Genomic DNA, 24019 nt, shown 5'->3' with positions numbered 1-24019 from the left:
ATAAGCTTGCTAGCCCCAACCCCCTTTCCTCTTGTGTCCTTGCTAGCCTTGCAGAACCTGTTTATTTGCAGGGGGGACATAGAAAGCCCCCACAGAAGGTTAACTGCTGGCGCCAGCTAGCCTGGATGGTGGGTCATAATCTCACTCCCCCCATCCCAACCCATGGGGGCTGCAAAGCCTGTGAAAAGTCCGGAAGCCTTGTTCATATTTGGGAGACAAAGAAACTAAGGGATAAAAGGAAAGACAACCCCCCCAGCCCAACCGCTCATTCGGTACTCAGGCTTTGGAGACTGACTCCCCTGAGTCACCACACTAGTGCATCTGCAAATAAAGGGTTTTCCTGAATCTTCCGAGTGCCCATTATGTGTTTTCTGGCCGTCTGGTAATTTCTGCCACGGTATGATAATTTTGCTTCCTACTTTTCTGAGAAAATTGAAGAATTCAAAAGAGATTTTCCACAGATCTGTTTTTCATATTTATCCACCTCTGCATATTCTTGTCTTTCTTGCTTTTCAAACTCATAATCAAAGCCCGAACCCCAATTCCTTTACACAAATTCCATGCCCTCTCACCGAGTCAAGTATATAACTTCAGCTATTCTCTACTTCCTCTCATAATTGCTTTTTATTTTTTAAATAACTATGTACTAGAACAAACTAAAGCCCTCAATATTTGTCAATTAACTTTACCTCAGGCTGCTTTTACTCTACAAAGGCATAGCTGGCTAGTTGCCTCAAAGACCTATGGCCCACAAAGCCTAAAATATTTACTATAGCTCTTTATAGAAAGTTTTTTGACCCCTGCACTAGTTCAATCTCAGCATCAAACATGCTCTTATTTTTCCCCAACTTAAAAACAAAGAACTTTGACCTCACTTCTCCTATTAGTCACCATTGTTCAGTTCCTTTTTGCAACAAAATTTTAAAAATGACCCACACCCACTGTCTCTCTCTACCCTTCTGTTTCTATCTTAAACCCACTCCATCAAGCCTTTGCTCCAAAGAAATGCTCCTGTGAATATCTCCAATGACCTTGATGCTAACTAAATACAATGACCTTTTCTCAGTCCTCATCTTCCTTGACCTCTCAGTAGCAGTAGACACAGGTAACTACTGTTTTCTGATACAGATTCATGACTTTACTTCCACGGGCTCCACACCCTTCGTTTTCCTCCTATTTAACAGTCTCCTTTGTGAGATTCCTCCTCTTATTGTCAACCTGTCAATGTTGGGGTGCCCTAGGGCGGAGGCTGTGATCTTTTTCTATCAATATGCTATTGGTGAACTCAACAAATATCATAGCTTCCTCTCTGACTGGGACATAACTATAGTATCATAACTTGACAGCTAGTTGTGCCCTCGTCAATTTCTAATGTTCACTGCTGTGACTATATTAAAGTTCTTTTTCCTTGAAAACTTGGAACAATTGTTGTTTCTAAAATATAAATTCAACCAATACACAAATTAACTATATTTTATTTAATAGGTTTGGATTTGGGATCAGTGCTAATTTTATGCTAACATAAATGTCAATATTTATGTAACGTACAAAGAGTAGTAGCTTGGTTTATAAAAATGTATTAGCAATAAAATATGTAACAAATGTTTCTTTATACCAGTATATATAGCTACAAATTATAAATCTATATCAAGTTCTTTAATTTTGCAATCTTTTTGAAACACACAACAGTTAAACATGTAGTTATTATTGTAACTTACATTTTACAGATGATAAATCTGATGGTTGATAACCCAAGATTATACAGCAAACATACAGTAGAGCTAGCATTCAAATTAAGGTCATTCTAAATATAAAGTCTATGTTCTGATACCTATATATTCTAATACCTATGTAATGATACCTGTAATTCCCACTGAACAATCCGGCGATGGCTGGAACCATGGTGTATCTTTGTTTGTCAGCCTAGGCTTAGTAATGTGCGACAGAAAACAAAGTGTTTCACGATTTTTATAGGATAAATGCATCAAAAAATCAATAAAATAGCTGAACTCTAGGATGAAGATTAACGGTCTCAAGTTTCATTTCTACTTCATTAAACTAGGTCCTAAAGATCATTCATTTACATCTTCAAGTCAGGTAATTGAATTGTCAAATCTTGTTTGATTATTGTGGAATCATTTCAAAATTGCTAGGCATATATGTGCTACTTTAGTTCAACATGGATTGAGTACCTAGTCAAAGTTAAGCACTCTGCTGGGGTTCCACAGATACAAAATTGCTTTACCCAAACTAAGTGATTATGCCCTGAGTGGGGAAGTGGGTGGTGTTAGGTGGGAAGAACAATGTTAGACAGCTATAACTCATAGCAGAATAATATATACGTTAAATAAAAATGTAAATTCATAAGCTAGAAAGAGAAAAATTCATACAGAGACTGAAAAATGGGGGTAGGTACCTGGAACATACTGTTGACTGTGGTAGAAAATAGGACTGGAATTGTTTCAGACCAGGACCAAGTGGATTAATTATTAGATTAAGTAGCATTGTCTCCTGATAATGGGAGTCATTGCTAGTTAATGAGGACAGGGTGATATATTCTGACTTGTATTGTTTGAAAGTACCTAATAGCAGGGAGAAAGATAAGTGAAAAATAGTGAAAGAAGAAAAGCCATCTAAAAGGCTACAATAGCAAAGGCATAAATTAGGGCTATGAATATTTAGATCAATGGATGGTCAAAAACTTGGTGAAAGCATAATGTCATGGAGTTAATAGTACCAATAAAGTGTATTAAGAATAACAGGAGAACTGGAAGTTTTGGGAAAATAATAAATTTGTCTTTGTTTAGTTTAAAATGTTGACAGGGTAATGGGTAGGAGAAAGTTGAGAATTTGAGTCTATTTAAGAAAAGAAGGTTGGACTGGAGTTGTAAATCTGGAAGTTACAAATGTAAAGTTGGTGCTTGTAGCCCAAGGAGGAAAGAAGCATCCCTCATAAAGAAGTTTTATGATACAATTATAATCCAGAGAACTTTTACATGTGAAAGGCAAGGAGAAAAAGTGTTAATGAAGAAACTGCTAAATAATCAAACATATAGATGAAGAACCTAGAAAGCTTCACAAAACCTAAGGAAGAAGAAGAGTTCATCAAAGTGAGCAGAGCCATTAACGGCAAAGCCTTAGTGAAATATACTTGGATGAACTCTAAAAAATGCACTGGGTTTCCAAATAGGATCAATTAAGACCTTTAAAAAGGGTTTCAGTAGAGCAGAGAGGACAAAGATAAATGTAATAAGGGGCTGGGACAGAAAGAGGAAATGGAAAGGACTGTCATAGAAAAGACTTACACATTTTAGGGGATAAAGAGAAGAAAGGTATGGGTATGACCTACTTAATTTAGTCTGTACCTTAGGCAGGCATAATAACTCAGTGTTTTACAGGTATTATTTTTTTCCACTTAATCCCAGTAGCCCAACTTTCTTTTTCCCCTGTCTCAATCTGAAGTAGAAAATCCACAGACTATTGCTTCCATCTTTCGGCTCTTTCTAATCCAATGCGCACTGATACAAGTTAACAACATGGGGGTTGTAATGGGGAGAATTGAGGAGAAATAAAAGAAAATGGGGGGGGGATGAGTATGAAAGTCCAGATCTCACCCACAGTTTTGAGTATTAGGTGGGGGTCTGGTGGTTGAAAACAGCAAAAGAAATGTGGGCAACTTAGCTTGTGGTTTATTGATTTTATCCTGTATGAGAATTTGTGTTTGTGCAGAGAGGTGATAGGGAGATGATTAAATGGTATATGATATCAGGTAAAATGGTAAATGCTGATTCTTCTAACCGGCTATGAAGAACTATGAAGAATTGACAACATGAAAAACTAAAATTTAAAATTTGGCTTGACTCTGTGAAAGCAATACTAATTATTATAATGTTATCTATTAGAACTACTTACCATGTATGCCTAATTATGTGCAACACTATAATGATTATGTATGTAATTAAAAATTCATCAAATTAATTTTGCTAGAAAGCTTATTAGACTAGAACAGAAATTTTATACTCGGATCAGTCTTCATAGAGTGCTTTTTATGAAGCACGGTCATTGGTTCATGCAACATTATCATTGGTTTGGATCTTAAACTGAAGTAGGAAGACCAGTAGTATTTAAGGAGATGCAATATGCAAGCCAAGAAACAGATATGTAAACAGGGAATCTGATCTGTATTCCTCAGCATTATCATAAAAGGAAAGTGTCATTTTTAATTAAAGGAGAGTAGCTATGATGTCAGGAATCAAATGTAATCCAATTGATGAAGACAAAGCCAACACAGACCCACTCCATTCTGTTATTTTAAGGAATATTTTTATGTCCTTTTCAAAGTTGTATAGGAGAGTACTATAAAAGTGTGGGTATATATTTTCTATCAAATGCAAGTTAACAGTTTACAATAAGCATGTCAAAGGCTAACACGGGCCAAATAAACAAGGTTTAAGTTGATGTGGGCCGCAAAAAAACAAAAGCTTCAATTTTCATAGAAACATAGGTTAATTTCTATAGAACATGCTGAAACATGATGAATACAAAGGGCTGAAATAAATGAGTAGTCATTAACATAAAATAATAGAACATTTTAATAAAAATTAATTTTTTCTTGAATATTAACTTACCAGACACTGAATAACTACACAAATTAATAAGCGTAACACAAACCTATTTTTCTTGTTCTCCAAAAGCAAAATAGTTCCTGTTGCACACACAAAACAAGTCAGTCCAAGACTAATGACCTGGCAGTTGGCTGCTAAAATATTCGCTGCTAGTATTAGTGGAGAGAAATGGTGCGCCTGCGCGTAAGGCACATAAGGGAAATGAATGCAACATGATTATATTAATCAGTCATTCGCAAATGTTGTAGTTCATTATTAATAATTATGTATAACAGGATATTGTAAAAATTGAGTTATGAAATTTTTATTAAAACTTTTCTTACATACTTTATATTGGCTGGGCCGCAAAAAAATATTCGTTGTGGGTCCCATGTGGCCCATGGGCCGTGAGTTTGACATGTTTGGATTACAAATAGCGTCTAGCTTTGAGGTATCTAAGATTCTAAGATGTTCTTTAACTTAGAAATAGATTTAAGAAATAGATTTTTGAATTTTTATTATTAATAATAAATAGTAAGAATTCTACATGGATACAAAATTAATTCATATTGTATCTCTTTTCCTTTTCCTTTTCTCTAAGAGCTGGTGGAATATAATGGCTACAGACTGTGAAGCCAGAGTACCTAAGCTCTAACTCTGGTTTTACTAATTCCAGGTTATGTGAGTACCACAAAAATTAGCTAATGTTCACCAATCCTGTTTCCTCTTCATGGGCAAATAAAACAAGAAGTTTTCCCACTTGACTTGCTCTTAGGTGAAAGCTATACATCTGGCTTCTGGACAATGTTATATAAGCAAACTCAGTGTGCGCCTCTTCCTGAACTGCCCCTGAAGAATTCAGATAATCTTCCACTTTCTTCCCTTCACTTGTCAGCGCTCTGGATGCAAGGAATTCAGCAGAAAACTCATTGGACCTTGGGAACGTAGAGGCCTCAAATTGAAGGAGCCTGAAACACAACATAGGAGGCAGCCCTGAACCTAACTGTACTGTGATCTGGGTTACAAATTATTATATGTTGTTGTTGTTTCATTGAACTCCCTAGGTACTAGGGTTGTTTGTTATACAATACATGGTGATAGGTAAATGACCTAAGATCTCTATTCTTGTTTTTAGTTATCTCTAAAATGGGAATAACAATAGAAACTACCTCATAGAGTTGTCATGAGTTTTAAATGGGGTAAATCATGCCAAGTTCTTAAAATATTGCCTGCCAAATAGTAACTTTTTTATTATCAGTATTTTTATTATCATTGTACCATTTAAGGTTAATCACCCATTCAGTACAACAGACTATCGTCAATATTCATATAATTTACACATTTTTTCCGGCAATTTGGAACTATGCTTCTTTTTACAACAGCAGGGCTTTCTCTTTTGCTCTTTTACTTTTGGGTGTTACATGACATAATTCTAGTTTTGCCCCCAAAGCACATGTGCATTTTTAAATATCTTCCAGAGAAGATACCTTTTAGGCAAATTCTCCTGAAATGTTTACATGATTGCAGAGGGGAAAACAGTAACCACAGAAAATAAAGATTTTTCTATCCTGGCTACTAGCAATTGGGTCCTATAAAATATGAGTATTATTCTCTGAAGCAAATCAATGTACATCCACCTTTAATTTTCTACATAAGCATGGACCAATTAACACCTCAGATAAACAATTTTCACCAAATAGCTATGGCCATTTTCTCAGTCTTTAGGGATTATTATGTTTTTTTGTGTGTTTTTAACAGGATCTAGCAATTGGGTCCTATAAAATATGAGTATTATTCTCTGAAGCAAATCAATGTACATCCACCTTTAATTTTCTACATAAGCATGGACCAATTAACACCTCAGATAAACAATTTTCACCAAATAGCTATGGCCATTTTCTCAGTCTTTAGGGATTATTATGTTTTTTTTTTTAACAGCATTGGGTTTTAGAACACATTTCCCCAAATGTACGCTGGTTTATGATTTAGAAAACACATACAAATAACTTGCTAACCTGCCTCAGAGTAAAAACACAACAGCAGAGAATGGTAATTAAAAGATGATAACTTGATTCCAACAATTATAAGATTCTAACAATTACAATAATTACAAGTTATTACTGTTAGGAGGATTCTTTGTACTTTAGTTTTGTTTATATAAATATTTCTAAGCCAGAGAACCACTGTTTGAAATGTTGTATGTACAGCCATCAATTCATCCATAGTATAATCAATAGCAATATGCTGGCAGCCTTTACGACCTAAAATCAAACAATTCACATTGATTGTGTATTGGACTTAATACGATAGTGAGAACACAGCTATTGTAATCATGTGCTTCTAGGTTATATATTTCTCCCAGAGAGAAAATTAAAACTTTTATAAACTCTTTGGAAATACAAAAAGATACCTTCCCAAATATATGTTATATGGGACATTATTTTACAAGGTAAAATAAGGTTTTATTCTCAATTTTAGTAATCAAATTGCTCCCTGAATTTGCCTTATACAAAAATTCCCTTTAACCAACAACTATAATCTTAGTAATGAGAAAAAAATTACTCTTTTTAATGTAGCACTTTGAAAAAATAAGTATTTCCTTCACTTTTTATACGTGGAAATTGAAAAGCTGATACAGCATATTACCATGCCAGACAGCTCCTCTTGTCAGCAGGACGCGTGCTTGTCATATTTAGGATGGTGATAATTTGTGCCACATCATTCTTTCTCTCACCCCTATTTCCCTGGCCTACGAAAAAGGAGTGTGAGCTGGCTTCCAGAGATTAGGCTCCTGCTTGTGGCTGCTAATGTGAATTTCTTCACATTAATTTGCTTAGTGCTAAACCACAGTCCTGGCCTCACTTTTTCAATGCGCTCTTAACATTAAGGAAGGAAATTCTTTTTTAAATATGTTTGTTCCATTTTTATTGTAGTATAACTTACATACAGTAAAATTCGCTCCTTTTAGTGTACGGTTCTATGAGTTTGAACAAACGCATACAGTTGTGTAACCAATACCATCATCGAGATATAGAACAGGGCCATTATCCCAAAAGATTTTTCTGGCCCTTCTACAGTCATCTCCTTGCCCCACTGCCAGTTTTTGGTAATCACTGATCTGCTTTTTATCTCTATAGTTTTGCCTATTCTAGCGTGGTTCTATAGATGGAATCATCCAGCCGGTGGCATCTTTACTTAGTAAAATGTATTTGAGATTCATCCATGTTGTTTTATCAGTAGTATTGCTGAATAGTGTCCACTGTATGAATGTACCTCAGTTTGTTTATTCATTTCACAAGTGATTGAGATTTCAGTTATTTCTAGTTTGGGTGCATTATTTATAAAGTTGCTATATACATTTACATACATGTTTTGTATAAATATAGGTTGTCATTTTGTTTGGGTAAAAATGGGAATGTTTGCTTATCCCATCTAATAAAGAGTGAATATGCTAATTGACCCTCACACTGTCACAAAGATGGCAGCACCATCAGCCAATAAGGAGGGAATATGCTAATTGACTGCCCCACCCTCAAAGATGGTGGCACCCACAGCCAATAAGGAGGGAATATTCTAATTGACTGCCATGCCCTCAAAGATGGCGGTGCCCACAGCCACAAGGTGGCTGGCAGGAAGGGCAGTTGTGGGTGATCAGGTCATCAGGGGAGGGCAATTGGGGGCAACCAGGCCTGCAGGCGAGGGCAGTTGAGGTGGACCAGGCCTGCAGGGGAGGGCAGTTAGGGGCAACCGGGCTGGAGGGGAGGGCAGTTAGGGGCAATCAGGCCAGCAGGGGAGGGCAGTTGGGGGCAATCGGGCTGGCAGGGGAGTAGTTAGGCGTCGATCAAGCTGTCAGAGGAGTGGTTAGGGGGTGATCAGGCTGGCAGACAGAAGCAGTTAGGGGCAATCAGGAGAGGCAGGCAGGCAAGTGGTTGGCAGCCAGCAGTCTCAGATTGTAAGAGGGATGCCCGACTGTCGGTTTAGGCCCGATCCCTGTGGAACTGCTGGCTCCCTGTGGGATCGGGCCTAAACTGGCAGTCAGACATCCCCCGAGGGGTCCCAGATTGGAGAGGGTGCAGGCTGGGTTGAGGGACACCCCCCACCCAGTGCACAAATTTCATGCACCAGGCCTCTAGTATGGTAAAGATGTTTCACTTTATAAGAATCTATCAAATTTTCATGTAGTATGTAAGATAAGAATCAAGGTTCATTTTCTTTTTACATTAAATGTTGAACTTTTCTAGCATTTGTTAATCTAACCTTTCTCCATTGAATTACATTTGAATCTTTGTTAAAAATCAGTGGATTACATATTTGTGGGGGTATGTTTGATTAATCTACATATTTACCCTTTTTCCAATATCACACTGTTTTTGATATAGCAAATCTTGAAATCTGGTAGCATGAGTTCTCATTCTATGTCCTTGTTTTCCAAGATTTGTTTAGATACTTAGTTCCTTAATATTTCCATAAAAATTTTATAATCAGCTTGTCAGTTTCTATGAAACCCTGCTAGGATTTTAATTGGAATTTTATTAAGTCTACAGATTTGGGAACACTGACATCTTAACAACATTATGGAGTCTTCTAATTTATAAATATGGTGTATATATACATTTATTTTGAGCTTTGGGTGCTTTTTTTCATGAGTTTTCAGCATATATTACACAAATATGTTCAATTCATCCCTAATTATTTCATAGTTTGAGTGTTGCTATGAGTGGTATTGTTTATTTCAACTTCCAAGTGCACATTGCTTGCATTTAGAAATATAATTGATTTTTACAAATTAACCTTGTATAATATGACCTTACTAAATTCACAAAAAAGACACAAATTAAAAACAGCAGCTAGAAAAGAGAGGGTGTCACTGCAGACTCTATAACTTTAAAAAGATAATAAGAAAAACTACCAACCTCTCTAAGCCCTTAAATTTGACAACATAGATGAAATAAATTAATTCTGTGAAAGACACAAACTGCTAAATCTCACTCAAGAAGAAATAGATAATCTGAATATTTCTATATTTATAAAATAAATTGAATTAGAACTAAAACCTCCCACAAAGAAAATGCTAGATCCAGATAGTTTCACTGGAGATTCTACTAAACATTTGCATTAGAAATTGTACCATTTGCATGCAAACATTTCTAAAAATCAGATGAAAAGAAAACATTTCTAACTCATTTTTACGAGTTTAGAATTATTCTAATACCCAAATCATACAAATACATTCAAAATAAGAAAACTATAAAACAATATTCCCTTTGAACATAGATATACACTTCCTAACAAACCAAATATAGCAATATATAAAATAACAATATATCATGACTATATGGGGTTTACCATATAATACAAGACTGGCTTAGAATTTGAAAATCAATTAATTCAGGTTACCATATCAATAGACTAACAGAGAACAGAAATATGATCATTTCAATAGTGGCCTAAAAAAGCACTTAAAAAAAAACATATTCATTGACCTGACAAATATCTGCTATGATATCAGGGACAAGTCATAACAGGAGCAAGGTAACTGCTCTTACCACTTATAGGCAATAATGGACTGGAGGCCCTAGCCAGTGCATTAAGGTTAGAGGGGAAAAAAAGATTGTAAGGTATAAAAATTAGAAAGAATGAAATAAATAAAACAACCTCTATTTTCAAACAACACAATTGCCTACATAGATTTTTTTAAATCTAGCAACATGGTTCAGAACTCAAAAGCAATTCTTTTAAAATACTATTTAATAAATTAACATGAGTAAGCTATCACTTCATACTTTTCACTTTGCATAGTAATATTCTTATGAATTTACTATTCTTTCAATAAGGAAAAGCATTTTTTTATAATTTACATATATTATCAGGTAGAAGTAATTATGTGGTTTAAGAAAATATTCTGTGGACTGAGTGTGAAGTTTATAACAGATTATACACATTTTTATTTTAAAATAACATGGTTGTGTGTATATACTCGGCGCATATATATCTTCCCATTCTTTTTGATAGTTGTATATTCCATTTTATGAATGATTCATAATTTAGTAAATAAATTACCCGCTGAAACACATTTATTTTATAAAGGACACAGCTACCTGTTTAAATATCGTTTTACTTTTCCTTCTGAAACAAGTGAAGAGTTGTTTGTAAGCAGTGGTGACCCCAGGCAGATACTCTAGGTCCTGCCTCTCTTTCCATCTGGTTTGGGCCTCATAACTGGTTATTACCTAAGGAAGGTGTGCAGGAATGATATCTATCTCTTCCTCATCAGAATGATGAAGAGTGCTCATGTCTTCTCCACTCCTGTATTCTCTTATTTACCGCCTGGAAAAGTCCTTGCACTGCCATGCTTTCATGCTGTTTTCTCAGACATTTCTCTATCTATAATGGGAATACAACTCTAAGGTATGCTACCCCTTGACATTTGAAATGTATAAACTAAACCAAAGTTAAACCAAAGTGACAACAACCAAAACTTGAGCATGTACCACACCAGTGGTGAGAGATTTTCCCATTTTATATCATATCTGCAAGTTGCAGGTTTACTGAGAGAAGGAGTTCTAACCTCAACTCACTGGCTAACACTAGATGTAAATGGCTTATTTTAGACTCCGAATAAAATCATTTTTAGTAATTTACCAACTTTGCATTCTGATTTCTTAAGGAACATTTTATTTTAATGGCATTCAGAGTTCTAAAATTTAAATATACAAAACTTTTAAAGTTTTCATTATACAGAAAATTAATATCTAGTTACCAAGGCACAATCAAATGAGAAGAGGTTAATTTATTTTATGTTAAAAAAAGACAAATTTGGTTTCAATATTCATTGACAAAATGTGCTAAATAATATACCTGTAATCTGTAGGTATAAGTTATTAGTGGAAATATTGTGCAAAAAAAAACATTTACTTCAATTTTACCTGTGAGAGGATATCCTATATAATAAAAGGCTAATATGCAAATTGTCCCCTCGACAGGGAGTTAGACCCGAAGTTCGACCAGGGGGCCGGGCCAGCCCACCAACTGCCCACAGCCCCTCCCCGTGGCTGGCCCCACCCCTGATTGGCTCCCCCCACCCCAATCGGGGTGGGCCAGCCAGATCCCACCTGTGCATGAATTCATGCACTGAGCCTCTAGTGAGAAGATAAAGCCAAACAACAGATGCTTGTGTGGGGTTTTCTTCTCAGGTTAAATTATATGAGGAGAATGCCATTACTGATGTCATAGGGATGGTGTGAGATTTAAATACAGTAATTCAATAGAAGCACTTACCTTAGTGTCTGAATATTTTAAAAGGCCCATTATAGGTTGCCAGTTATAATAGTATAATTACAATAATTAACAACATTTCCATCAAAGAGACCCAGAAATTTTCTCTTCCATTTTTGTTTCTATAAAATAACAGGCACACAAGCTTTCTTGAAATGTGCTCTAGTTTTTAAGGTAGAAGACATAGACCTGTTTGTGATATCTCTTACCAGACATTTAATTGTATGCTAGTTCTTAAATGATCTGAGCCTTAGATTTCAACTGAGCAAGTGTTTTGATGAGTTTTCATGCATATTAAAATTATAATGAGAGCAAGCATGCTCTATAGGCTGAAAGTATCATGTAACTGCCTAGATATGAACTGGTTTAGAGAGAATTAAGGGAGAGAGAGCTGAGGATACTATGCGCACTGGACTGATAAAACTAAGGTAGTATGTGGTATTATACATCTTGTTTTAGTAGTGTTTTGTATTTGATTTTGTAGTAAGGATTGTAGGTTATGTTTATTAATAATAAGAAAACCATGGTTAGACCTTTGCCTGGTTCAATATACTTAGATGCATCCCCAGTGAAACTATGCTTGAGAGAGAACATAACCAAATTTGCCACAAGGACCTGAGAAAAATATAATTACCTAGTAGAAATTGCATACATCTCGTAAAAGAATTTCTATGCCTACAGGTAGAAGGGTAAAAAATGAATATACAGTTGAAGATAGATTATATGCATATAAATTACATAAGTATATTACATAACTTACTTGAGATAAACATAATAGGGTGGAGGTAGTAGTAGCATTTGGGTTCGAGAACATGAGGTAGCATGAATAAAGAAACCTCCTTTGAAAAGGGAGTTCATAACTTCTAACAATTTCTGCATATTTAGAAGGTTAGAGGTACTTGTGATTAAATCTATAGTATTTGCAAAGTGAAGGTAAAAGTCATTTTTCTTTCCTTTCAAAGGTCAGACATTGTTGTCTTAAATCCTCATACTAGTCCCAGTCCATTGAAGGCAACAATAACCTTGGGAAGGTGTCTGTTAAGTTCAATACATGAGAATGAACAAAGGTAAATGCACCACATTTCTTGGCAGCAGAACACTGAAGGTTTATTCTCTGAAGAGATGGAAGCAGAGTAATTTTTTTACCAGGAGAACAATAGGCACAGACACAGGCATGCGTCTCACATTGAAAACAGGTGGAAGCTCTACTGCAGGAACAGACCAAGAATACTGGGCTCCAACTGCCCTCCTCACTCATGGGGCAGAGGTTCCATGCCAAGAAGACCAAAGGCAACCATAGCCACCTAGAATGCCACTTGTAAGGCAGAGGGGTCACTCTGAGGGAAGTGGGGCAGTGTACCCATCTCTAGCTCCAGGGCAGAGATAAAGAGATTGCCCAGGGGAAAAAGCAGGCTTGCAGAACAGATATCTGGGTCATTCTCCCGATGGGAACTGACTTCATTTAGATCAGAGCATCGGGAAGTTCAAACCTAAAAGCCTGTCAAAAGCAATAGAGATTTTGGTGGTAATTAAGTAAGACAATGATGGTAGCTCCATGGGAGCAACAAACTAAAACAAAGGTCAGCCAGACTCAAGAGAAAAGATGGCTAAGAAGAAGAATCCTCCTGGAGTTAGAACAAAGTTCAAAGTCTGCTTCTGAGAAGCGGCCAAAATTGTATTGAATAAGACAGTGGAGCAATTTATGACAAAGTACTTTTTAAAAATTTGATTTTTTGGGGGTGTCATTGGTTAATAAAATTACATAGGTTTCAGGTGTACAATTCTATTATATATCATCTGTATATTGTATTATCAGCTGAGACTTAGTGCATGCTAACTGGCAAGTGTGATAACAATAGAGGCATACATCTAAAAAAAAAATCAGGTAAACAGAAAATCAAACAGAGTCCTTCTAAAACATTGTCATCCCAGGGGGACTGTGGATATGCCCAAGTCTATACCCTAAAAGGGGTGACAGAGACTTCACCAAAATAATCCAGTCCATGTAATAAAAAAAATTAAACATGCCTAAAGATAAAATAAAATAAACCACCAAGTCCCACAATAAGGAGCAGGGAAGAGCAGTATCTAGAGTTGCTAAAATATATTATCAAAAATTCTAAGTTTTCAATCAAAAATTATGAGACAGCAAAGAAACAATAACCTGTGACTCACACATAAGAAAAAGAAAACCAGGTTGTAACAAGAATTGCTTTTCAGAGAGCCCCATGTGAGAATTAGCAAACAAAGACACAAAATAGCTATTATATATTTACTAGATGCCCAGTATATGAAATTCGTGCACTGGCAGGGTCCCTAGTGGCTGCCAGCTGCCACCCATGTACTCCCTCCCTTTCTCCGGCCGGCCCTGCCCCCTGGTCGAACTTCCAGACAAACTTCCTGTCAAGGGGACAATTTGCATACTATGCTTTTATTATATAGGATTCAATAAAACTACAAGAAAAATGCTGAAAGAAGTAAATAAAGAATATGGTAAAAATAGCACAGGTGACAGAATAAAGATAAATTGTACTTTATCAAAAGTGAAAACTTTGTATATCAAATTACACTATCAGAATGAAAAGGCAACCCAGGAAATTGGAGAAAAATGTAAATATATACTGAAATTATATATCTGATAAATAATTGATATCCATAATTTACAAAAACTTTTATGATTCAATAACAAAAAAACAAGCCAATTTTAAAATGAGTAAATAACTTGAATAGATATTTCTCTAAATAAAATATGCAAATTGCCAATAATAACATGAAAAAATGTTCAACATCATAATCATTAGATCAATGCAAATGAAAACCATAATGAGATACTATTTCACACCATTAAGATGGCCATTATTAAAAAGAGTAAATTTAAAAAATAAACAGAAAATAACAAGTATTGGCAAGGATGTGGAGAAATTGTAACCCTGTGCATTGCTGCTAAGAATATAAAATGGTGCAGTCACTATGGAAAACAGTATGGTGGTTCCTTAAAAAGTGAATATAGAATTACCATATTATACAACAATTCTACTTCTGGGTATGTAACCAAAATAGTAAAAGCAATGATTTGGACATATATTTGTACACACTTGTTTCATAGTAATATTGTTCAAAATAACTGAAAGGTGGAAATGATCAAAATGTACATAACCAGGTAAATAAACAAAATGTGATATATGCATACAAAGGATTGTTATTCTGACACATGCCTCAACATAAATAAACCTTAAAGATATGCTAAGTGAAACAAGCCAGTCAAATAAAAAAAAAATTTCATGACTCCACTTATGTGTACCTACAGTGGTAGGATTTATAGAGCTAAAATATAATGATGGTTTGGTTTCCAGGAGCTGGGGAAGGTATGAGATTTCGTGTTTAATTTGTATGGCATTTCAGCTTGGAAAGCTGAAAATTTCTAGAGATGGATAGGGTAACAGTTGTACAACAATGTGACTGTACTTAATGCCACTGAGATAGACACTTAAAAGTTATAAAAATGATAAATTTGATGTTATTTATGTGTTATCACAATAAAAAATCTGAAAGTGAAATTGAAAACAATTCCATTTAAAATAGCACCAAAAACAAAATACTTAGGAATAAATTTAATAAAAGAAGTGTAAGAGTTATACACTAAAATTTCATGTTCATGAATTATAAGACAATACTTTCCACATGATCTACAGATTCAACAGTTTAAATTAGGAAAAGTCACAGAAGGCTTTGGAAGGTATGTCAATAAGAAATTCTACATGGGTTAGTTCTGAAGACTAAAATAATGATGATGAAAACAGTGAATATTGATTTAAACAATAACTGTATATATTTATTTTGGAAGAATCTATGTAGTAGGTGAGTTAAGAAGGGCATTTTCTAAGCAAGCAAAATAATCACCAGTAGAAAGCAGCCTTTCTGCATAAATTGACAAGATGATCTAAAGTTCCTATGGAAATGCAAGGAACAGAATAGCCAGGAAAAATCTTAAAATGAAGAACAAAGTGAGAAGACACACTTCCCTATTTCACAATTTACTACAAAACTACAGTAATCAAGACTATGCCATACTGGCATAAGGATAGACAAATAGCTCAATGGAACAGAATTGAGACTCTAGATATAAACTCTCACATCTATGCCTACTTTATACAAAGTTTGCATTCTAAGTTGCTTTCTTATTTTTGGTGAAGGACGAAAATCTTCCTGGATTGATGCTTCTATATAATTTCCTGGGTGATAAAATTTTGGTGGGCTTAAATGTCTGAAAAAAAACCTTTATTCTAGTCTGTCAATTGACAGGTTTTACATAGTAGAGTCTATGAATCGTTATTTATTAGAATTTAGGCATTGCTTTCACTGTTTTCTAATTTCAATAATACTACTGAATGTTCCAATACAATTGTGATACCTGATCGTTTGTATGTGAGTTTTAATAACATGTTTATTAAACTATAGTTCACATATCATATAATTCACATAATTAAACCATACAATCCAGTGTTTTTTGTTTATTGACAGTTTTGCAACCATCATGATAATTAATTTAGCATATTTTTATTATGACAAAAATTAACCTTGCACTCACTACCACCATTCTAATGATGGACAAAGTCTAGACAATTCATGTAATGGGATTATACAACATATAGTCTTCTGGGACTGACTTTTTTCACTAGCTTAATCTTTCAAAGATTCATTAATGCAGCTTATACCAGTACTTCATTTTCATTGCCAAATAATGTTCCACTGTATGGATATACCTCATTTTGTTTTCTTATTCATCCATTAAGCAAAGAAAAGAAAGACTCATGGGCACAGACCACAGTATGGTGATGGTCAGAGGGAGAGGCAGTAGAAGGTAAAGGGGGGATCAATGGTGATGACTTGGGGTGATAAACACCAAATACAATATACAGATAATGTGTTGTATAATTATATACCTGAACCATGTAACATTTTATTAACCAATGTCATCCCAGTAAATGCAAATAAAAATAAATTTATCATGAACTAAACTATATAGTATTCTACATGTGTGAGTATTTGGGGAATTAAGGCATTGTCAGAGAAACACGTATTAGAAATCTATAATGCAGGTCACAAAAGCACTCTAATGCTATCTCAAGGCATTTCCTCTTTCTCCATGCCACCTTTGAAAAGTGCCAAATGACAGACATTATGAAAGCAATTATGCAGTCAATTGCCTTCTAGGATAATTCAATTCTGTCCTGTGTGTAATAAAAAGTAGTTTGTTAGGCATATTACAAATTAGAAAACAATTGAGTGAAAGCATCGCAAGGACAGGTATCAGATCTGTCTGATACCCTCAACGTGTTAGCAGAATGTCTGACACATGGAAGATGTTATTAAGTATATCCCAAATGACAAGTGCAATTCCAAAATATTTCATTTCTTATTTTGGGAAATGGAAAAGTCAGTCCTTTCAACAGGGCTGGGGTTCACGCCCTTGCCTGTTAATATACACAGGCTCTACGTTATCATTTGTCTTTTCATGTGAAAATCCTGACATCTTTATCAGATTTAAGCTCCAATCATAAAGATGCTATTATTTTATTAAAAACTACTTTTTATTACATTAGTAACTCAATAACAACATCTATAATAATAACAATGGTAATAATTACACCTGAAAGCTGTTTCTTTAAAGTTGAAATCAATGATGCATAGTAATAATACAGACATTTTTGCTAATTGTCAAGAAGGCTTCATTCATTCATTCATTCATTCATTTACTACTTATTGATTATATTATATATAACACACTGTGCCAGGTATGCCATGACGTTCACAAGTTTCATCCTGGGTTGATAATCTATTGGAGAGACAATCACATCCATCATAGACTGATAAACAGAAAAGTGGATGAAAGGAACTTTGTGCTATGACAGGATTACTAAAGACATTGGACCCATCAGGGATATTACTAAAGAGTTCCTCAAGGAGACAATACAAGTGGAGTTCTGACTTATTAGGATGTAACTTAATGTAAATTACCTAGAGAACTTGTTAAAATGTAGATCCTGATTCAGAAAATCTGGGATGGTGCATGAGATTCTGCATTTCTAATGAGCCCACAGATGAGGCCCATGCTGATTATTCAAGTACCACACTTTGAGTAGCAGTGATTTTTGGAGGAGAGGGATAATTGAAAACTATAGTTTCCATTAGCAGTTCATCCTCTGTAGCTGCAAACTTTATGGACCTTGGGTCCCCATCTCTTCTGCTACTGGTAGATGTGTGCTCTTACAGAGTTTAACAGTAAAACTTCAAGTAAGCATATCTAAATCTTTTTGTAAGAAGGAAAATCATGACTGGTTAATTTTAGAATTAAAAAAAGAGAGACATTTAACACCTCATGTCACTTCCAAACTGTGAATGGGTTCCAAGAATCATACGTGCATAGGTCCTGAACTGTGTTGCTTTCCCCATAGCCCCAGGTGCCAGGCTGTGGTGAAATGAGAACAAACCTCACAGCTTTAATATGGCCTGTTATTTGATTTTCAATAAATGTAGAAGACATAGCCTATATAGTATGAGCATTGGTATTTTCTCACACTTTGAGGTATTGGATAAGCCTCTTTTATGTCCCTAATATTTCTCTCTGAAATCTTAATTTAACACATATGTTAATAGGCTATGTTAAAAACTAAAGAAATAAACAAAAAGCTTCCAGAAACACCATATAAACAAATAAATAAATTTTCATGATAATTTTATTTAGGATGGAAATGCTTAATATTGGCTTGTTTAAAGTCCCTGAAATAAAAATATTAACAATGATTCACTTAGAATAACATGTGGTACTTTGTGACAGATAAAAAAAAGTAATTCTATTAAGAATACGTGAGGTAGGTAGTTTTTAAAATCCATAGTAAACATAGACTGAAAAGGAACAGTGATTTTTATGATAGGCATTATAGGGTAGTACACTGATTATAGAGTTTGCCAAATAAAGATCCAGCCCATGTCTGCATTTAGTCCTTAAAATAAGCACCACGACATTTTTGTTCTCTTTTACTGATTTATATCTTCATGAATTTACCTGATCTTATCATAAGGTTATTCATTTCAATTTTATTACTCAATATTCACACTCAAGATACCAATGTCTAGACAGGTCTTATCAAATAGTGTATGCTTTTCGTAGTTCATATTCCTCAATTTAGAAGCATATTTATTTTAAAGATTAAGCTTTTTACTTTAATTTACCCTATGCTTTATTTTCACCCACATAGAGCCTTCCAGTTTTCTTTTCTGACAGCAAAGGGTACCTTGATTGATAGAATTCAATTGCTGGGTTGAAATAATGCAGCTGGCTTTTATCTTACATGAGTATGTCTTTTTATTAGTTTTACCTATTACATGAGAAAGAATGTGACAAAAAATGTAATGATCTTAGATATCCCACCTGGGCTCATAATGCTGTCTAGATTATAGAATATTGACTTTATAGGAGAGAATGAGAATTCTAAGAGTTACAAGAGATATGAGTAAAAGTATAAAATGAGTTCAGTGTAAACATGCTACTCACTAATTCTAAACAAGATCAGTGTGACTGGAAATCATGCACTTGACCACATATGCTAATAAAAGATTAAAATGTGTTAACATTATCCTAATATATAAAAACCCAGAGTCCATAACATCCAAAACAACCAAAGGCTCGACTTACTGGAAATCAGTGCAGGGTGGCCATGGCGACCCAGCACTGACTGCAATCATTGAGGGCCCCCCAACCCAGCACTGACTGCTGAGGGGACTGTGGATAAGGTCCAAAGAGAAGCCTGGAGAGAAAAGCAGGGTCTGATCTGCAGCCTCTGTGGCAGCACTTGCCTTTCTTTTTCGCTCTGGGCCTGGCCAGCAGCCGTGCCTCACTTTCTCTTGGGCCTCCGTTGGGGCTGCTGATCAGTCCCGCGTCTCTGATCAGGCCCACTGATAGGCTAGGAGATGCTGACTGGCATAGAAACTGACCAATCAGAATCAAATCTGGGTGAACTGTGTAGGCAGAACCTAAGGTGGAGGCTGAGGAGGGGTTTTAAGGGCAACAGCTATTTGGTGTAAGGTATAAGAAAGTGTTTTAATTTTTAATGACCAATTTGGCAGTATAGTGCATGTGGCTGGCTATCAGTTCAAATATAGGGATTATGTATTTTTGTCTGCCAAGAGCATCTCCTCCTGCTGAAAAAGGCTCCCCCCCCCCATTTAAGCAATCCTATCCTATATAATCTATCTATACTACTAAGAGGGAAATATGCTAATTAGACCGGGTTGACTGGCCATCTTCTGGACATCCGAATTCCTTCTGGACAAAGTCATAGTGGTGGGGGCCGAGACAGAGGCTGTCAGGGGAGGGAAGTTGGGAGCGAGATCAGGCTGGCAGGGGAGGGCAGTTAGGAGTGATCAGGCAGGCAGGCAGAGAGGTTAGGGGCAATCAAGCAGGCAGGTGAGTGGTTAGGAGCCAGCAGTCTCAGATTGTGAGAGGCATGTCTGACCACAGTTGGACAACCCCCAAGGAGTCCCCGATTGGAGAGGGTGCAGGCTGGACTGAGGGAACCCCCCTTCCATGCATGAATTTTGTGCACCAGGCCACTAGTTTATACTTATAAAAATCTTTAAATTTGATGTAATCGCAATACCTCCAGCAGTTTTTACAGAGTAGAAAGAGAAAGTCACAAAGTAACTGTTAAACCAGTTACCTAGATCCCAGTCTGTAAATTTACATAACAGAAGTCTGACCACATTCATATTCTGCAATATAATGATAATAAATATATACTAATTAAGCTGAGAAGCAAAAAAATGGTGGTTGACAAGCTACTGTGCAGTATAGGAGTTAAAAATATAATATTTTATGACAAACTGTTTGGTTCACATCCACAGTCTGCTACTTACTAGCTATGTGAGCTACCTTGAAGAGTTTGCTTGACCTTTCTAAGTCTCAGTTTAAAGTGATTATAGAAATATTAAACTTACAAAACTTTTAGGAAAAATTAGATAGTGTTATTAAAGTACCAAGTATGTTCTGATTCTTGGTAAAGAATAACTGCTTTCCTGAAAATATAGGTGTTACCTATATAGGATTTTTTAAGGTATATTATAGCACCTGGAATTTTCTTGAGTCTATGGAATTACCTAGTGATAATTGCTCATTTTTATGATGTACAAGGATCTGGAGACCTATATGCATCATCCATGACTAGAATATAATGATGGTTAAGATGTTAGAATCAGAGTGGAGACTTACCTATGACTTGTACTTATGAGCTGGATGATCTTAAAAAAGTAACTAAACTTATTTAGAAGCTATTTTTTTCTTTCAGAGCCAGAATGAAGTTACCAGTTTTTCCTACCTCATGGGATTATTGGAAGGATTGAATGGGAGAATATTATAAAGTATCTGCACAATTCTTGGTACATGTAAAGCTAGTCAATAATATAAGTAAAACTCTAGTCTTCAATGTTTAGGATTTAGTGGTTAGGATAAAAAGTGATCTATATTTTTCCAAGCAAACTTAGAGAACAGATAATGAATCAAAAAATTCAACAGGATGAAAATAGGCAGAACTGCCTGACTTGCTCATAATTTTTTGTAAAATGTCAATTATAATGAAACTTCTGTGAGCAAGATATTTTTCTATTTCTTGATGGATCTTTCAAGGGTTATATATATGTACTAGAGGCCTGGTGCACGAATTCGTGCACAGGTAGGGTCCCTAGGCCTGGCTGGAGATTGGGGCCAATTGGGCCATCTCACCCAGTTCTGATTGTGGCTGATCAGGGCTGGCCAGGTAGGGGCAGGGACCATGGCAGGCTGGTCGGCTGGGGGGAGTGACCATGGGATGTTGGCCAGCCACAGGAAGTTGGCTGTGGGAGCGTACTGATCACCAGGGGGCAGCTCCTGCATTGAGTGTCTGCCCCCTGGTGGTCAGTGCACATCATAGCAACCAGTTGACCCATCATTCGGTCGCTTAGGCTTTTATATATATAGCATATACACAGCTATATAACTGGGTGGTAGTACTAGAAGTATTATTGAAGTACAGAGGAAAGAGAAAAACAATGGTCCAGAGTAGCTTGAGAACATTTCATTAATGTTACTTATGGTTGTTGAAGTATCCATAATTTCTAAAAAAATTCAAAGGCAAAAAAGCACAACTTGGGGAAAAAAAGAATATGTTCAAATAATATTAGTAAAATATCTGATTGGTATAGGGATTTATTTTAAATGTAAGTGGTTGAAAATAAACTGAGCTGGATATTATAGTATATGACTTAAAACATAAATATTATCATTGTGAGTTTAAATTTCCTGTCTTCACTGCTGATATGTCCTTGAGAGGAGAGATTCTGCCACTCATCTCATCATGCAGATGCCTACCACAGTGCCTACTTTCCTTAACCATTTATTTGCTGTTTCTTTATTCCAATTTATCCTTAAGATTCCTGTGCTAATGACATTGCAGGCTCAAAGGATGAAGACAAATAAATAATTATAATACCAAATGGTATATGCTATGACAGGGGAAATACAGGGTTCAGTTGAAAATAATATTAGTGGGGCTTCTTTTGGAAAATTTCCTTAAATACAGTGCATTTAAGGTGAGACATACATGTTAACTAGAAAATTACCAGGCAGAGTGGCGGGAAAGAATGGTCCATATAGAGAAACAATATGTAAAAAAGATCCAAAATTGAGAAAGAGCACAGCATAATCAAGGACTTAACTAAGGGAAGTTTGGCTTGACTAAAACATAGATTATGAGGAAGAAAAGAACAAGCTAGACAAGCTCATAAACTATGTTAAGAAATTTAGAAAGTATCTTGAAGGTTTTAAGGAATTATGGTCACATTTATGCCCCATTTCAGCATTTTTTTTTAAACACAAGTCCTCCTTAGATTACAGTGAGTATCTGAAATTTACCTTGGGTTTTAGGCAAGAAAAAATTCTTTCAATGGTGCAAACTAATTTTATTGAAATCAGTAGCAGTCAATATGGCAATCGCTTGCTGACTCCTTGACATCTCTTTAGCAGTGGATTCTTCTGATCACTAACACTACCTTTATCTGTTGAAGTGAGGCATTAGATTCTCTAAGACAGTGGTAAATTAGCTTTTACTTTATCTTTATGGGAAAGCAATTTCTAGATGTCTTTTTTCCTGAGCGAACTCCTGTTAAGAGGGAAATTCCAAGCAACTACCCCCAACTTTCCTGTGAGGGAAGGAAAAAATAAAAACAACTAAACAAACAAACAAACAAAAAATTTGTGGGACATCTGGCCTCTAAATACTTCCAAACTTAATTTTCTATTGCTGACTTTATAAGACTTCTTTAAAGCACAGCTTTCTAGTAGTGAGCTGTGCTGCTCCATGAGATGAGCCGAATCTGTTCTTGCACTAAATTCTCTGCAAAGTTAAGCACAAAGGACCATGACCTGTGATTTAGGAGCTTACCTAAGGTCCTAAAAAGTCAGAATAATTTAAAGGTGTAAAACTGAATGTAGACTAAAAAGACTTTACTGATAAGCTATCCTAACCCCTCATTTTAAAATGAAGACACAGAGGCCAAGAATTGTGAAGTGTACCATAGTCATTCTACAAGTTAGGCTATACCAATATATTTAAATAATATTGAATTACCCAATAACTTTTCTAACAAGCCATGCTTCCTCTCTAAAAATAACACCCAACATTTATTGAGAACTTTCTATGTGCAAGTCAAACTGCCTTTTAAGTAGTGCAAATTAACCCAACTAAGATGGTGGCGGCCACGGAGCTGGAGCAAGCAGGAGGCTTGGGTTGCCCCTGGCAATGGAGGAAGCCAAGTTTCCTGCCTGCCCTGGCCGGCCCTGGGCTCCACTCAAGGCTACAAAGTTTTAATTATAGAAGATAAATAAATCCCAGATACCTGCTTCCAGCCCACCCTGGCCTCCACTCAAGGAGGTGGTGGAAAAATAAAAATAAAAAAAGGAGAGGCTGGGAGCTTGCTTCGCCGGGGGCAGGGGGGTTGCCAGCCTAAAACGGCGAACAGCCCCTCACCCAGGCTGGCAAGGCACCCCAGTGGGGACCCCCACCCTGAAGGGGGTGTGGCCAGCCTGAAAATGGCCCTCAGCCCCTCAC

The 24019-nt window shown here is 35.9% G+C and overlaps 1 protein-coding gene and 1 long non-coding RNA gene across 3 annotated transcripts in view; one reads left to right on the top strand and one right to left on the bottom strand.

Annotated features, from left to right (window-relative positions):
* LRP1B (low density lipoprotein receptor-related protein 1B) overlaps positions 1-24019 on the bottom strand; it is a 1756854-nt gene that overhangs the window by 950552 nt on the left and 782283 nt on the right. The gene's annotated exons all lie outside the window — the stretch shown is intronic.
* The window catches only part of LOC106727881, a 25536-nt gene continuing 3575 nt past the window's right edge, over positions 2059-24019 (top strand). The window contains exons 1-4 of one of the 2 annotated variants that reach the window (XR_001364128.1): positions 2059-2097; positions 5208-5285; positions 10879-11012; positions 19388-19393. This is a non-coding gene — a long non-coding RNA (uncharacterized LOC106727881). Of the gene's footprint in view, positions 2098-5207; positions 5286-10878; positions 11013-19387; positions 19394-21223; positions 21557-24019 lie in introns of those variants that run through there. The other variant, XR_001364129.1, reaches the window with a different exon arrangement.

The sequence above is a fragment of the Myotis brandtii genome, unplaced genomic scaffold (assembly GCF_000412655.1).
Source record: "Myotis brandtii unplaced genomic scaffold, ASM41265v1 scaffold493, whole genome shotgun sequence".
Taxonomy (NCBI): Eukaryota; Metazoa; Chordata; class Mammalia; order Chiroptera; family Vespertilionidae; genus Myotis; species Myotis brandtii.
This window is presented reverse-complemented; position numbering and strand designations above follow the sequence as displayed.